Here is an 18,664-nt window from a genome sequence, read left to right on the forward strand (position 1 = left end):
TTATCTGTGAGATAAATTTTAACCTAGGTTGAAATTTAAAAGATTTATGTTGCAAGACTTATGTTAGTACAATAATTATTTCTCACTCAAAAAAATGGTTAGTCTTTTCATGTTTGCTTTTTTCAAACCAGTTATCATATTAATATTCCTTAAGACATACCATCAAGTTACACAATTTTCATAGGTTCTATATGTAGCAAAATAATAATATGAAATCTAACTCCTGCCCTCCTCCTCCAGAAATTAACAATCCTGAAAAGCGGGAGAGGAAAAGAAAAAACAGTTCATGCGTAGACCTCATACTGCTTGTAATCAATCAGGAAATCTCTTTCCTTAATTTTGGTAATTAGAGAAAGAGGGTGTCATATTTACATTTGATAAACTTAAAGACAAACAGAAGTCTAATTTAAAATATAATTCTTAATTCGCAACTTTTAACATAAGATTAAAGCTAACAAAATATGGTCCACATAGTAAAGTATGAGGAACTTTTTAAGTGAAGAAAAACAGATTTATAGCAGTCACGACAATAAAATGCATGACTTTAGGGTAGTAAACTCTCCTATTAAAAGGAAAATAGCCAAAAAATGGTTTAAAATAATATATAATTAATTACATGATTCTCACATGGAAAAGAAAATAACTGAGAGAAGAAAGCCAATCATTAAAACTGGAAAAAATATACTAGGAAAACATAAAAATAAATAAGAATGGTAAAATTAGGAGCATTCAAAAGCAGAACCTAAGCAGAAATACCTGACATGAGATAAAAAGGCAATTCTACTACAAAGTTAATAAGCAATGAGGATATTAGGGTCATGAATCATAATGTGCCAAAATATATTTATTAAAATAAATATAAACTAAAAAATCTTAAAGTTAAAAAACATTGACAGAATCAAATATATCTTTTCAATTTCTATTTACTGCTATCAGTATATGTCATGTCTTGTATCCAAAAATATAAGAAGGACATAGATGATCTGTAAATAAATAGTCAATATGTTTCAGGGATTCGTGAATGTCTAGCAGAGTCTGTAGCTTAAAAACAGCGAAAGATCGTGCAGTGCGAGGAGAGTAAGGCTTGAATTTGTGTGGGTGCAGTAGTAACTGTAAGTGATACTACATACAGATTCCCTACTTTGTATTATGTTTATTTGAAATCTGCATAATAAAGGACATGACACTTTCTCCACCAACTGATTATGAATGAAACGTAAGTTGTAGACATACATCCTCTATAATAGTTGAGGGTACAATTGTTAAAATGTTGTATCTGCATCAATTCATTCATTGCATAAATACTTACTGAACATCTAGTACATGCTAGACATAGTTGTGGCAGCTGGAAAGGCAATAAAGGCCACTCTCTGAGGAGCTTATATTCTGGTTAGGAAGATAGACAGTAAACTAATAAAATGTCATAGTCAGGGTCCTCTAGCTGAAACAGAACCAGTGACACACGCACGCACCTGAAAAGAGAGACAGAGAGCAAAAGATTTACTTCAAATGATTGGTCCCACAATTGCAGGGGCTGGAAAGTCCAAAATCCGTGGGTCAGGTGAAAGGCTAGAGACTTCTGCTGGCTTCCATCCTAAGATTCATAGGTCAGGCGATGGAAGAGTGCAGCGTTGAGAGAAGGAGAGAGACAGAAAGTTCTGCCAGAATGTCTGTTTTTAGTCTGAAGGCAGACCACACCCTGAGGAACTCCCCCTGCACATGATTGATTGATTATTGCATTAGATTACATTATGTGACAGCAACTAGTCTAGCATCTGGCAAAACCACCGGGAAACAAGTTGACACATGAAATTAACCATCGAATGTGAACTATAACAGATGACATGAAATTCTATGGGAAAGAATAAAGTAGCGGACAGGGATGAGACTGAGTGAAGAATGGAATTTGCTATCGTATACAGAACAGTCCCAGAGGCCTAACTGAGAATCTGAGATTCAGCGAAGAACTCAAGGAAGACGGACTTAAACTATGTAGCTTTCTAGGGCAATATCATTTCAGAAAGAAAGCAAGTGCAAAGGCCAAAGTGTGAGGACTTGACAGGGCTGAAACACAGCGAGAAGATCAGCGTGGCTAACACACAGTGAACGATGGTGAGTGAAGTAATATATGAACTAAGAGCGGTAGCGAGGACTATATCTTGTAGAGCTTTATAAGTAAAGTCAAAGATTTTGAATTTTACTCCAAGGGAGAGGAAAAATCCATCAAATATTTTGTGGTGAGGAGAGTGACCATTTGACTTACATAATTCTCTCTGGCTTTTGTCTTGGAATAGGTTTTAGGAGGGCAAGGGTAAAAGCAGGGAGACCACTTGGAAGGTTATGGTGTTAATTCAGGGGAAAATAGCATAGTGGCTTGGACCACGTTATTATTGGTGGAGGCTGTGTGAAAATGACATGTTTGGGTTATCTTCCAAGTGTAGAGAAAATACTTGATGTTGGATTGATAGGAAGCATAAGAAAGACGGAGAGGATTGTAAAATAAATTCCAGATTTATTTTGCCTGAGTACTGGAGAGATGAAATGGAAACCATTCACTACGATGGGGAAAACTATGGCAGGAATATGTTTTAAAGCAGAAAGCAAGAGTACATTGTTATTTTTTTCATTTTATTGGGGTGAAGGTATGCATAACAAAACATATGCCATCTCAACAATTTCCACCTGTACAATTCAGTGATATTGATTCTATGCTTCGAATTGTACAACCAATCTCTCTATCCTTATGCAAATTATTCCACCACCATTAACATAAACCCAATGCCTCCTAAGCAAAAACTTCCTCTTTCCCCTTTCTGACACCCGTGGTAACCGCTAATAATCTTTGGTTTGTATATATCTGCTTATTTCATACAAGTTAGATCATACAGTGTTTGTCCTTTTGCAACTGATTGATTTCGCTCAGCAGAACATTCTCAAGGTTCAGCCGTGCAGTGGCGTACGTCAGGACTTACTTCTCTTTATGGCGAAGCAGCATTCCATTGTGGGCATAGACCACATTTGGTTCCCCTATTCATCTGCTGATGGGCAGTTTGGTTGTTTCCACGTTTTGGCTATTGCAATGAACACTGGTGTCCTGTTTCACCTGTGAATGAGTTTGGAAATGGGATGCTAGGTACATCTAGAATTTCTCTTCTGGGATTGTTTTTCTTAGCGAAATGGAAGGAAGCCAAGAGTGAGGATGTAGTGGTGGTAGCGGTGCTACATTTAGAGATAATAGAAGATGGTATAAAACACTTCTTGAAGAGAGTGGGAGACTTACCAAACTAGGGAATGGTAGGAGGATTGCCAAGTCACATTAAGAGGTTGCCTGAGGTTAGTAGCCATGATTTAAAAGGAGTCCAGAAGGCAAGTTTGGGCATTTTTCTCCAAGTTCAGAGATGCCGGGGGATTCCCAGATTGGAGATTCTCTAGGCAGTTTTATGGAAGAAATAGATCATGTAGGCTATTGACTATGTTTCAAGGGAGTAATAAATGTGATAAGTCACGGATTCTAATCTGGATGTGAAGGAAACTGAGAATAGAATAGGGATGAGTGCCAGAAAATAGGCGGCAGGATCAACGTATTGTCAGTTCCTGTGGAGCTGGATAATACTAGCTTCCGGGCACTGTGAGGGCTGAGCGAACTCTGAGCAGACATCGCCAGGAAATCCCGTGGCGGTAAATGATAACAATTTCAAGGAAATGAGCAAGATAAAAAAAGGTATTTACAACATAAAAATAATTATTGCCTGGTTATATATTGGAATTGAAAATCTACAGTTTGGGATTTACAACAAAAATCACAAGAATATATATATATATATTTTTTTTTTTTCAACGATCTGACACGTTAAGTAAAACATATATAAAGGACTCTGAGAGTTTCCAATTACACGTTCCATTTTAAGTACATACCAACTACCATCGCCTAAGAATTAAAATGGACTGTTTAGAAAGAATAAAAGGATTTGGTTTCTGGGAGGATGGGTTGTTACTGGTGAATATATCACAATGAGTGAAATAAAGTTCAAAAACTGGTAACTGCAAAGAAAATGGAACAAGTTTAACTCAAACTCTCTAGCAATAAGAATTAGGACATACGGAGCAAATCAGTAGCTCAAATGAGGACCGCCGCTGAGAGCGTGGTGTATTTTTGGAAGACTATCTTTGCCTTCTCTTGTGTTCTTTTTCTTCTTCTCGGGGGACAAGCTAAGGAAGAACGGCATACAGAGCTAAGGTGACAGGCATAATAAACAGTCAGACCAAACTTTCCAAATCAAACACAGATTCGACAAATGTAGGAGTTTACTCTCAAAGAATCATTTAAAACCTAGCTTTAGTCAGGACAAAATGGCAATGGAGGTAGTTGATTATGCACGCAAAAGGCCAGAATTTGACAGCTTTCAGCTACCTTTTCCAAGAAAAGACTGTTATCAAGATTTTTCACAGTAAATGCTTTCAATGAAGCCCCAGTGGGCAAGTTGCCAAGGTGTACACATGTCATTTTTGCGTGTTCCTCTTTAAAAAGTCAGGAGAAAACTGCTGAGAACACCTTGAGTAGCTGTCCTCCGCAGAACATGAGTCCTCTGCTGCCTTTCAGGACCATATTCATAATACCTTAGTACCGATACAATTTCCTGCTGAACGCTTTGTTGTTGCCCCGCAGGGAACAGAGTTACACTGATGTATCAAAACTATTTGGTGACAGTGCCTATTGTCACGGCCTTGATTTTCTACCTTCAGAGATTTTTGACACATTTTTATTATAAGAATTTGTAAAGTCTTACAAAGAAACTGCCTGTTAAACCTCAGCTGGTGCAAAAGCAGGTGGCCTGAGAATTTAGGCAACTCATCAATTTGTATAAACTCTATGTTAAGTTTTAAGAATGGAGAAAACATATTTTGTGCAAAGAAAATGCTTAAAAGAACACAGTGGCTGTGTGTTTGTTTTTTTGTAATTTTTTACGGCATTTTCCATACATACATTGATTCACTTGTGTAAGAAGAAATTATGTACAGTTTTCTAGTTATTAGAAGAGTGTAACGTACAGATAATGGAAAAAGTCCTCATTTCTATTTTTCTTTCTTGATATTATATTTAACTCTAATGAAAAAATGGCTCTGTGGATTATTTGAATGTGTCCATATTAATGTGTTGTTCGTTTGTAATATAGAAAAAAGGAGACTAGAAAGATGGTTTTTCTGCATGGGTTGACAAGCTCAAACACGAATAGGTACAATTCATTATACTATTTTTTTTTTTAATAACAAAATGGTGACTCCAGGGTTTGTTTAGTATCAAACAACCCCAAGGACATAATGACCCAAACACAGTTAAGTTATTTTTGGCTCATATTCTGGGGGTAGGGATAAGGCTGTGCTTTAAGTTAGGATTAAGGGACCTAGGCTGATGGAGACTCCAGCATCTTCCACACGTGCCTTTGAATGCTGCCCTGAGGGTAGAATCCACCCTAGTCAGCAGGAGTGGATAAAGCTAATGACAGTAACAAGGACATTTCCAATGGCCAGATGTGGAGTTGACACCCATCATTTTTACTCACTTGGAATCTGGTTCTGAGTCCATCGAGAAGAGAAAGCTCAATTTATTTTTGTCTCTTCTCAGGTAGCTACCCTTAAGGCCTCATCAGTATGTGGACCTTATAAATACTATAAAGATACTAGTTCAGAAGAGTGGAATCTACACATATTAGTAAATAGTAAACACATTTATAACTTCCAAAAATTTTGTATATTGTTAGTTGTCCTCAAGTTGAGTCTGACTCACGGCGACCCTACATGTTACAGAGTAGAACTGCTCCATAGAGTTTTCTTGACTGTAATCTTGACGCAAGCAGATCACCAGGACTTTTCTTCTGCGGTTCTAATGGGTGAGTAGAAACCATCAACCTTTAGGTTTGTAGTCAAGTGCAAACCATCTGGCGTGATAATAGTGAAACTCTGTTACTAACTATCCATTCGTTTCCGTAGGATGCTCAGAAAATCTTATTCACATGGCTACATAATGTCTGTCCTGTTGCTTCTTTTGTCGTTTTCTTACTGTGCTGTGTTCTGTGGTCCCACTGTCGGACCTGTGTGCATTTTCCTGGTATAATCAGCTTTGCTGGTATCAACTAAACTGGTAAATCCCTTGTCAGAACTGATACAGAAACTGCAAAGAATTGACATTTTTATTATGTACTGTTTAAATGCTAGTTGTTATTTAACAGAAATTATATTCATTTTTTATAGCTATGGCTATAATTTCAAAATATGTGAAATACTGGAGGCGTAACTTACTTTTAAATCTCAGTATTCCATTCATTCAGTAAACAAGTTTTTATTAAACATACACTATGGGCCATGCACATACTAGGCCCTGGGGCTGCAAAGGTAAATGTTTTAAGGAAATTATGGTGTAATGTGGAGATAGGCCTATAAACTAATTAGAGAACAAAGTTATAAGTATGAAGACAATGTCTTTAAAATGTGTCTGCAGATCTTTTGATTTGGGATACTGAAATGGGAGTGCTTTAATAATCTCTTTTGCAGAAATAAAACAAAAGTAAACAGCTTCTGGTTTAAGTGTTATCATCTGAAGACCCCAGTACCATTATTTTTACATACATTATTTCTTGGGGATAACAGTACAAGTTCTCCTTCTACTTCAGGATAAATGGTTTCCAACTACTAAAGTTTTGGAGTTTTAGGATGGAGTAACATCAAACTTATAGATTCCTTTCTCAAGAAGCTAATGTTAAGAAGAATAAAAAAGGTAAAGAAAAAACAAATAAACAAGTCAGAAACCCCCCCTGCGGAGGTCAGACAAAGAAGGTGATAAACCTCTTGTTCTAATCTTGTTGAAAGTAATATTCAATGAAGTAGAGACATTTTTACATTTTAGAAAAATCTTTGTAATTTGATTACACGCAAATTCCATATCTCCTACCTCTGTCTACATAAAAATGTAAAGGCAGGTAATCCAAATCCTGAAAAAAACTTACTGTTGCTCCCAACTCATACACACACACACACACACACACACACACACACACACACCCCTTCAGAGACAGACCAAGAGGTACAATAAGTATATCCTTGGAAGGAAGAATGAACAGTATTTTCTCATCACTTTTGCATCCCACCTGAGACAGGAAATAATTTCCAGAACTCACTATTCGGTGGCTCCAAGCTAAAAAGAAATTGAATAGATATACGTAGAGGTAATTGTCTTCCGCAGTACTGAAAACAAAAGAGACAATAAAAATAACCGTTTAAGAGAGTAGGACAGGGTACAATCTCAGGGAAAATTACTTCCTCCAGGTGAATAGCATGCAGTTTTATAGAAGAGGCACATATAAAAACCAAAGGGACAGGAAGCAGATGGTTGGTCACCACGGGTCACTGGGGCGAGAGGGTGAAATGCAAATAACTAAGAAACTGTTGGTGTGATGTGAATACAATACGACCACCTACACTTGTAAAAATTCATAGAAATGAGCATTTAAAGTGGCTGACTTTACGCAAATTATGCCTCCAAAAAGTTGATTGAAAATTAAATTCACCAAAGATGGAAATACTAAACGCAAAATGGTTGGCACAAGAACCATGGTAGACCACAGTCAAAAAGCCTCCAGGAAACAAAAGACAGAAGGAGGAGACTGTGAGCTGAGAGAAACTTGAATTCGCTAAAGCTGGGAGAGGAAAGGACTTGTGAATGGCTAGGTTGACCTAAGAGTAACTCACGTGATCAGCACCACAGTTAGGAGTCAATGTGTTTGACCAGGAGCCAGGTGTAGGGAAGACCAGACACTTCCAGATTAAAGCAGAGCCTTTCAAAGGGGCGAAAGTGGCCCAAGTAGTTGTTAGACAGACAAGGAGGTGAAAAATGTGAGAAAACTACAGATAGAGGAAGGATGGAATGAGAAAGTCTGACATAGCTGATTAAATATCTAGAGTTTTGAATGGAGGGGTGGGTGGAAATACAATGTTTGAAGACATAATGTTTGATTGTTTTCCTGAAGAGACGAAAGACGTAAATCTACAGGTACACTAAGCACAGTTTGAACCACACAGGATAAATATACAGATATGCTCATCTACACACATAGAACTATTGAGAAACACCAGTTTCAAGGAAGATATTTTAAATGTAGTTAGAGAGGCATGTAGGTTTGTTTATACTAGAACAACAGTTCGATTGATGATAGATTTCTCAGCATTAAAACTTGAAGACAGTGGAATAATACACGCACAGTATGGAGAGAATATTATTATTAAGGTTGGTGTATCCAGCAAAAACAAAACAAACAACAAGAAAAGCTGCAATTAAGTCGTGTCAATACCATCAGACCCAGCTTTGCTGCCCCAAATCTGAGGTGCAACTTGGCAAATCTGCGACCTACTCTCAAAAAAACCAAACCAAACCCCATGCAGTTGATTCGATTCCAACTCATAGCAGCCCTATAGGACGGAATAGAACTGCCCTATAGGGTTTCCAAAGAGCAGCTGGTGCATTCAAACAGCTGACCTTTTGGTTAGCAGCTGAGCTCTTAACCACTGAGCCACCAGGGCTCTCGGTAGTCCCCAATTTCCAGGAGGTCATTAGAAAAAAGAAACTTATAACTCTGGGGTTACCCCATGGACATCACATCCTTCCGATCGGAGCCAAAACACACGTTAGCACAGGGAAAGTAGCTTTTATTACTTACAGTAAGAAGCACACAGTACACAACAGATGAGCAGTCCCCCGACCCCAGAGCTGTCCAGGCAGAGATGACCATGTCAATGCACACCCCACTTTGTGTCAGGGATGAGAGACTTAAATGAGACAGTCACATGACACGCTGTCCCCTGGTTTCTGGAAACTGTCCATGTTATCATGGCTGAGGGATATAATGGGAGCCTACCTACTGTGGGTGTCCCTCCTGGCTAGGTGGGTCCACTTAGGTGGGCCGTAAGCTCAATGCTACATACGCCCCACCTGCATTGTAACTGAGGTGACAAAGAAAACTTTTTCTCCCAGCTACTTTATACTTGCAACCTACGTGAATAATTGTATCTTTCTAACCCTGATGGCCCACATCCTACTGCAGCATGCTCACCCGACATCCAGAGGAGGGGATGGTTAGCCCAGAATTGTAGTTTTCAACCCTGCTAACAAACATCAGGCCTGATGGAAGGGGTGGTTGGTTTGTTGTGAGGCCTGAAAATGCCAGCAGAGAGAGGAGCGGATAAATCCATGGCCGCCTGGATTATTCAAAGGACTGCCTCCGCACAAACCGATTCCAGCTTATGGCAACCCTATGTGTGTCAGAGTGAACACCATGCAGTAGGGTGTCGGTCAGCAGGGTTAAAAAGATACAATCAGTCGTGTGGGCTGTGGGTATGCCGTAGCTGGGGGAAAACGTTTTCCTTGTCTCCTCAGTTGTAGCCCACTTAAGTGGGCAAGTGCAGCATTAAGCTTAAAGCCCACCTAAGTGCTCCATAGGGTTTTGAATGGATGATTTTTTGGAAGTAGATCACCAGACCTTTCTTCCGTGGTGCTTCTGAGTAGACTTGGACTTTGAGCCTTTTGGTCAGCAGTCAATGACGTGAAACATTTGCATCATACAGGGACTCCATCCAGCAAAAAAAACTTTAATAATAAAAGCAAATAAAGAAAATTCTCAAACACACAAAAACTAAGTTTACAGCCAACAGGCCTATACTAAAGAATCTCTAAAGGAAGTCCATCACAAGGAGTGATACATGCTTATGGACTCTGGAAGTAACTCTGAGATGCAAGAAAGAATGCTAAGCAGAGACTGGTAAAAATAAAAGTATCATTTTTGTTTAAAGTCTCATTTTTGCTACTAAAAAAGGACAGGATTAAAATACTGGAAAAAGGATTTAAATCAGGAGACAAATGATTAGAGTTTAAATTTTCTAAAGCCCTTCTATTGTTTGGGAGAGAGGCTTAGATGTTAAATTTAGTCTACGTAAAGGAAACATGCTCGGTAAAATTTTAAGGATAACTTAAGAAATAATAGAGAGTATACAATTAATACAATAGTAAAAGGGAATATTGAATAAGAAAACAAAACAAAAACAATAAAAAGTAAATATTTTTAAAGACAAGAGAGGAGGAAAATATTCAGGATAAATAAAACCCAAAACATAAGAAGCTAAGTCTTCAGTGTGTGAGCAATGATCACAAATGTAAATAAATTAATACACTACTAAAAAGAGATAATCAGATAAGATCTTAAAAAATATGCCAATGTGTACTTTATGGAAACAAACTGAAAACATAAATACTTGGAAATGTGTGAAGCAAAAGGTTTAAAAAAATACTGGAGAATTGCTAACCAGAAGAAAGCTTCCGTATCTTTAATAATATCAGACAAAATATACTTTAAGACAAATACATCATTAAGGATAGAAGCTCATTGTGTAATGATAAAGGTTGCATTTCATTGTGAAGATATAACAATTCTATATTTTATGTATCTCATAAATCTACATGGAGAAGTTTAAAAAGTCTCTCACAATGAGAATTTAAAATAATTCTTGCAATTATAGATATCTTATACAGAAGAAAAGCTTACAAATATGTAGATAATTTGAAAAATGCAATTAACAAATTTAATTGCTCTGGATCTACCTATCCGTCTACATATTTACCATCAATCAGTCATCTTTCTCTATGCATCACTACAAAATTAGAGATTAGATATTCTTCTCAAGCTAAATATGAAATATTTAAAAGTTGATCATGTAGCAGGATATAATGATTTTTTTTCAGTGGAAGAATCACAATGCAGATCCTGAAGTAATGAGACAGCACCATGTCATTGACAGTGAAGGATTATATGCCTTTTGAGGAACAGCTCCTGGCATGTTACTGGGCCTTAGTGGAGACAGAACATTTTACCATGGAGTGTTTTGGTTGGATTCTCTAGAGGAGCAAAACAAGTGTGGTGTATATATGAATTTATATAGAGAGATTTACATTAAGGAAATGGCTCGCACAATTCTGGGGAATGGCAAGGCACAAATTCGTGGGTCTGGTGGCAGGCTGAATTCTCCTGATTTATCTGGTTGATCTCCTGATTCACATGGTTGTAGGGGATGACAAACCCAAAATCTGCAGGCCAGGTGACAAGCGGCTGGCTCACAGGGTTGCAGGAGCTGGGAAGTAAAAAATTTGCAGGTCAGAAGCTGGCTGAAGGCTTCTCCAAGAACCAGAGGTCAAACCTGAGATGAGCGCAGGATTGAGAGAGAGAGAGAGCTTTGTTAGAACATCCATATGTATTGGATGGCCTAGCCAAGTCGACACATAACGTTAACCATCACATGGGGGTAACAAGTGGCCATGTCTCCAGGATTGCTTATTATCAGCTGAGTGCTATTTGACCCACCAAGTTCTACATTCAGATAGGTTAGCAGTTCTTTTTAAAATGAAAGAGATGCATCTAGGGTTAAGCCTCAGCAGGACCAAAGGGCATAAACAGGGAATTTAGACCTCCAGGTAAACTTCTCTAGCCTTTCGCTATGGCCATAGAGCTTGCACCAGCACCCCTTCCCCAGCTTTTTCCTGTGGCCATACGGTGGGAGTAGGGGGTAGGTGGGTGCAGTGGAGTATCCCACAGGACCAGCCAAAGGAGGAAGAACTCCAATCTTGGCTTACAGAAGGGTCAGCTAGGCATGTGGGTGCAAATTAAAGGTTAGAAGCTTCATTACAACGCTTTCTAGAGTGGCCCGAGAAAAATTGTGGAGAGAGAAAAATCTTCTCATTGGATGGAGCTGTGAGTGGTACACCTGATCATCCACTTTGTGTGGAATGATAGTCCAAGGTCATAATATATGCAGACTGGTTATGTAAGTGTGAATATACATTAAATATAAGTAGTGGAAAGTGAGGATGTATACGAAATGTAAGTAGACAAAATGACTCAGCTAGTTGGTTTTAGCCTGCTTTCATCATTGGTCACCCTGAATGGGAATTATATACATGGGACGGACTGGGCATGGTGGCAGAAGTACAGTCTATTTATGGTTTCAACATCAGTTTCCATTTACCAAGTGTGATCTAGTTATGGCTACTTCTAAATATTCAGTGTACCAGAAACAGAGAAAATTGATGAACCCCAAAATGGCACTCTTCTTTGAGGAGACCAGTTGCTCACCTGGTAGCATATTGAATACAGTGAACCACTACCTGCCTAGAAGGGCCAGTCATTCTTCGTTTCTAGCATGAAAAAACAAACCCCTTGCTGTTGAGTCAATTCCAACTCAGAGAGCTATCTTGGTCTTGGATTTGCCTTTACTGGCTGCAGAACATTAGCCAGCAAACCATGGGCTTGAATTCCTGATCCACAGACATGGAATCCTACACAACATGGCGTCCAACCATGGAAATGACTTTACAGAAAAAAAATTACAGAAGTGAGCTCAATAAGACTAGATCTACTTGTCATGTCATATACCTCATCGACCAGCCTCATAGAGCAAATGGAATGGCCAAATGAAGGCAAAACTGAAGCACCAGCTTAGAGGCAATAGTTTTCAAGCATGGGTACCATCTTTCAGGATGCAGTATAGCATTAAAACACAGACATTATGTAAGACATGATATCCCCAGTATGAAGAATACATGAGTCCAAGACCTAAAGAATGGAAACAGGAGTGGCCACACTTAACATCTTACCTAATGACTCCCTGGAAGATGATTTGTTTCTTGATCCCACATCCCTGGAGTTTGTAGTATTTGAGATTCTGTTCTCTACTTTTGTCACATGATGCAGCAAAGATCCCATTCAACTGTAAGTTATGGCTATGGCCAAGGAACTTTGGAATCTTTGAGTTCAGGGACCAGCAGGAGAGAGGAGTCATTATCTTGCCAGGAATAATTGACTATGAACATCTGGAGGAAGTAGAATTTCTTTTCCAAAATGAAGACTGGAAGGAATACATGTGAAACCCAGTGATCCACTTGGATGTGACTTGGTATCCCCTCGCACAATTGTGATTCTGAATGGGCACCTGCAGCAGCCCAACCTGAGAAAGGTGTGATTACAAAGAGTTTGGATACCCATCGATGAAAATTTGCGTCACACCACATGGTAATCCATAAAGGCCTGCCAAGATCTTAGCTGAGAGTGAGGTGGATTCATAATTTCTATTGGTTGGGGGAGAGGATGAGTATCAGTTGCAGCCCCAAGATCAACTGCAACAAAAAGGGCTGTAGTTCATACCTCTAATATCTCTCCCTTCTAAGTCTCCCTTCAGAAAAAAAGTCCCACAGGAACCATACTGGAGCTTCTTCCTTGATCTGCGTAGAGAGTTGTGACACAAGAGTTGGACTGTAGAAGCCTTGGAGTTACACTGCTCAGATACCCCTCAAGAGAATATGTTCAGAGGAGTATGGTTGATAAGCTGCCCCAGATGCTGCCCCTTTGGGTCCACTGAGACCATGCTTCCTGTGGGCTTCTCTCAGCTAACGGCTGAGTATGACAGCCACATTAGAGCCAGCCCATTCCTGCCTGATGCGGGACTTGTTCAACAGGTGACCTTTGCTTGGCGGCTTCCCCTTGGCCCGGTTGAAAATATCTCAGAATTGTGTTGCAGCCTGAGGCCTGCTTGTCTACGCTTCCTTTCCTTTTCTCTTCTGCAGGTGTAATGTTTGCATCCATTACGGAGGATGTCCTTATCTATTTTTTGATAATATGAATTTTCATCTGCGTTTTTTTTTGATCTAGCAAATGACAATGATATTCATAGGTTTTCTGATGTTAAGCCATCTTTACATTCCTGGAGTAAAAAAAAAAGGTGGTCACATGTTTTATCTTACATATCACTGGATTTAGTTTTCTAGTACAAGTATGACGGTTAAGAATTGTGCTTCTATGCTTATAAAGAATACTGGCCTGTAATGTGTCCTATAGCTATATGGCTTTAGTAATTCAGATTTAGAATTAGTTGAAGCATGGAGCAGATGCTTGTGATTTACTCTGTCATATCCACCAGGAATACTTCATTATATCAAAGCTGGGGTTAGGGGTTCCATGCATATTGACAATTCCAAAAGAAAAATATATGTAGTTCTCTGAGCAACAGTTTATTCATACATTAATGTACCATACATTTATTTGAGCATTTACTATGTGTTAGATGCTCTTCTAGATGAGGGAGACACAGTGGTAAACAAGCCAATGCCTCTACCATATAAAATGCATATTCTATTGAAGACATAAGTAAACAACTTAATAACTAATAAATAAATCATATAATTTGAAATAAAGACGAATACAGATTAATGGAATGTAGTGCACCTAGGGTGCTAGATAATTTTCTATAGGGTGACCAGGGATAGATTTGCTAAAGACATGGCATTTAAACTAATATATAAATGTCATAAGGATATAGTCATGCATGCATTACGGTAAAGAACATTTTAGGAAAGGGGGTAGTATGTAGACCCTATGATGGATGGAAACTTATTTATCTGTGTAGAGAGAAAGCTATTATAGCTAAAGAGTAGTAAGCGAGGTGGGATTGATAGGTGATGAAGACAGGACAGAAGGGTAGACAGGGATAGATGATACAGAATATTATAGAACAGGCTAAGGAGCTTTAAATGCATTGGCTGCACAGAGAACCAATGGGAGCTGATATGTAATTCTAAAGGGTCATTCTGGCTGCTTGAGAAGAATGGACAATATGGAGACCAAAGGAAGGAGTAAGAAATAGATTCGGTGAGAGATGATGAGAAATTAGAGTTATTATAGCAGGGTTAGAAGCTGCCAACAGACATGCTCTCTAGGGCACGGGATAACGCTTTACTCATAAAGAGAAGAGACAGAATGAGATTAGCATCGGTTCTGGGCACCGGTCTCCCATGGCCAGCTAGTCTCTTCTCACAGCCAGTACAGGGCATTTGCTTTGCTCACACCCCTCCTGTGCCACAGACTGAGAGACCCTGTTTTCTCCCCCCTGGGAACAGATACAGAAGTGGGGTTGGCCAGGTGCCCTCTGATTAGGCGGGTCGGATGGTAAACATAGAGGCAGACCATTCCCCCAACAAAAGTGACAACAGTAGAGAAGATAAGAATTGAATCTCTTGATGTAGAAGTAGTAATAATGATGAACAAATGGATGTAGGGGGTTTAAAGTAGTATTTCTCAAACGTCAATGTTTATATGAATCCTCTGGGAATCCTATTAACATGCAGATTCTGAATCTGTAGGTTTGGAATGGGACCCGGGATTTTGCACTTCTAACAAGCTTCCAGCTGGTGGTAGCCCAGGATCACACTGTGAGTAGGAAGTATCTCAAGACTGGAATCAAGAATGATTCAGGGGCATATGAGTTGAGCTGTTCTTATTTTTTACATTGAATGGGAGGCAAATATAATGCAGGCACTCTGCCTCTTCTATTGACCACAGTCAGTTGTAGAGTTGTTTGTTTGCCTCAGGCTTTCTCTGCATCTTTATATTCACCATGTGTATGTGCTCTGATCCTTCACTTTTCTGAACAGCTGAAGAAAGCGGTTTATCAAACAGTGCTTGAGCAATGTATTTTTATATCATATATATATTAATTAAAGCTGATTTTATCTGACCAAAGGGATACTTATATTTTTAAATTCATATTTTTCTTGTTTAAAAGGAGGGTAATAATGTTTTGTTTTTATAAAATCTGAAAGCATTTGACAAATTGTTAAATAGAATCTTAATTAAAATGGACGGATCTTTTTTTTGATCTGAGAGAGAGAGGAGTCCCAAGGCAGAAGCAAACATAGCGCTCAATAGGGAATCATTGAAAGCACATATATTAAAGGCCAAACAAGGTGAAGACAGCCAGTTTCACCATGTTCACATAACATGATTCTAGATATACTAGCAAATGCTGTTAGTGAAAATCAATGTGAGTGTGTGCACATGCGTTGTATAAATATGTAGTGTAAATGCATATAGTACTTTATATCTTAAATAAAGCAAAATATTTGTTATTTTTAAAAGAGATGACCAGACCAGATGATTGTATATTTGGAAAGCCTAAGAAAATCACCTGAAATTCATTAGAAAAATGTGAAAATTTAGCATTGTGATTTCTTTTTTATAGCTATAATACTCATTAGAAAATGATTACTGAAATAATATCCTGTAAACAATATCCCCACCACACGCCTGTCAGTTTGTCTTACTGTGGGGGCTTGAGTGTTGTTGTGATGTTGAAAGATATGCTACCAGTACTTCAGACACCAGCAGGGTCACCCATGGTGGACAGGTTTCAGCAGCGCCTTCAGACTAAGCAAGGCTAAAGAAGAACCTGGCAGTGTACTTCTGAAAAACATGGCCAGTGAAAGCCTTATGAATAGCAGCAGAACATTATCTGATATAGTACCTGAAGATGAGCCCCATAGGTTGGAAGGCACTCAAAAGAGGACAGGGGAATTGCTGCTCCTCAGAGTAGAGTCGACCTTAATGATGTGGATGGAGTCAAGCTTTTGGGACCTTCATTTCTTAATGTGGCATAACTCAAAATGAGAAGAAACAGCTGCAAACATCTATTAATAATCGGAATGTGGAAAGTACGAAGTATGAATCTAGGAAAATTGATAGCTGTCAAAAATGAAATGGATTGATATCCTAGGCATTAGTGAGCTGAAATTGACTGGTATTGGTCATTTTGAATCAGATAATCGTGTGGTCTACTATGCCAGGAATGCCAAATTGAAGAGGAATGGCATTGCGTTCATTGTCAAAAGGAACATTTCAAGATCTAACCTGAAGTACCATGCCGTCAGTGATAGGATAATATACATAAACCTACAAGAAAGATCAGTTAATACTATTACTCAAATTTATGCGCCAACCACTAATGCCAAAGATGAGGAAATTGAAGATTTTTACCAACTTCTGCAGTCTGAAAGTGGTCAAACATGCAATCAACATGGATTGATAATTACTGGTGACTGCAATGTGCAAGTTGGAAACAAAGACGAAGGAACAGCATTGGAAAATATAGCCTTGGTTATAGTAATGATGCTGGAGATCACATGATAGATATTTGCAAGACCAATGACTTCTTCACTGCAAATACCGTTTTTCAACAACATAAATGGCAACTGTATATGTCGACCTCACCAGATAGAAAACTCAGGAATCAAATCTACTTCATCTTTGAAAGAGAAAATGGAAAAGCTCAATATCCTCAGTCAGAACAATACCAGGGGCTGACTGTGGAACAAACCATCAATCGCTAGTATGCAAGTTCAAGTTGAAGCTGAAGAAAACTAAAAGTCCATGAGAGCCAAAATACAAACTTGAGTATATTCCACCTGAGTTTAGAGACCATCTCAAGAAGAGATTTGATGCATTGTACACTAATGACTGAAGACCAGAGGAGTTGTGGAATGACATAAAGTATATTATACATGAGCAAAGCAAAAGATATTTAAGAAAGAAAAGACCAAAATGGATGTCAGAAGAGACTCTGAAACTTGCTCTTGAACTTAGAGTAGCTAAAAAGAATGGAACAACTCATGAAATAAATGAGCTGAACAGAAGATTTCAAAGGGCAGCTCAAGAAGACAAAGAATTCAAGCCTCGAGTTGCAATTTTGAAGGATTCTATGGTCAAAATATTGAATGATGCAAGAATCATCAAAAGCAGATGGAAGGAATACACACAGTCACTGTACCAAAAAGAACTGGTTGATGTTCAACCATTTCAGGAGGTATCATATGATAGAGAACTGAGGATATTGAAGGAAGAAGTCCAAGCTGCACTGAAGGCATTGGTGAAAAACAAGGCTCCAGGAATTGATGGAATACCAATTGAGATGTGTCAACAAACTGATGCAATGCTGGAGGTACTTACTAGTCTATGCCAAGAAATTTGGAAGATGGCTACCTGGCCAACTGACTGAAAGAGATCCATATTTGTGCTCATTCCAAAGAAAGGTGACCCAACAGAATGTGGAATTATTGATCGTTAATATCACACGCAAGTAAAATTCTGCGGAAGATCATTCAAAAGTGATTGCAGTAGTACATTGACAGGGAACTGCCAGAAATTCAAGCCAGATTCAGAAGAGGACAGGGAACCAGAGATATCATTGCTGATGTCAGCTGGATCCTGGCTGAAAGCAGAGAATACCAGAAAGATGTTTACCTGTGTTTTATTGACTATGCAAAGGCATTCGACTATGTGGATCAAAACAAATTACAGATAACATTGAGGAGAATGGGAATTCCAGAACATTTAATTGTGCTCATGCAGTACCTGTACATAGACCAAGAGGTGGTCATTAGAACAGAACAAGGGGATACTGCGTGGTTTAAAATTAGGAAAGGTGTGAGTCAAGGTTGTATTCTTTCACCATACTTATTCCATCTGTATACTGAGCAAATAATCCAAGAAGCTGGACTATATGAAGAAGAACAGGGCATCAGAATTGGAGGAAGACTCTCTGACAACCTGCAATATGTACATGAAACAGTCTTGCTTGCTGAAAGAGAAGATGACTTGAAGCATTTATTAATGATAATCAAAGACCACAGAGTTCAATATGGATTATAACTTAACATAAATAAAACAAAAATCCTCACAACTGGACCAATAAGCAACATCATGATAAATGGAGAAAAGATTGAAGTTGTCAAGGATTTCATTGTACT

Source organism: Trichechus manatus, unplaced genomic scaffold (assembly GCF_000243295.1).
Source record: "Trichechus manatus latirostris isolate Lorelei unplaced genomic scaffold, TriManLat1.0 scaffold00089, whole genome shotgun sequence".
Taxonomy (NCBI): domain Eukaryota; kingdom Metazoa; phylum Chordata; class Mammalia; order Sirenia; family Trichechidae; genus Trichechus; species Trichechus manatus.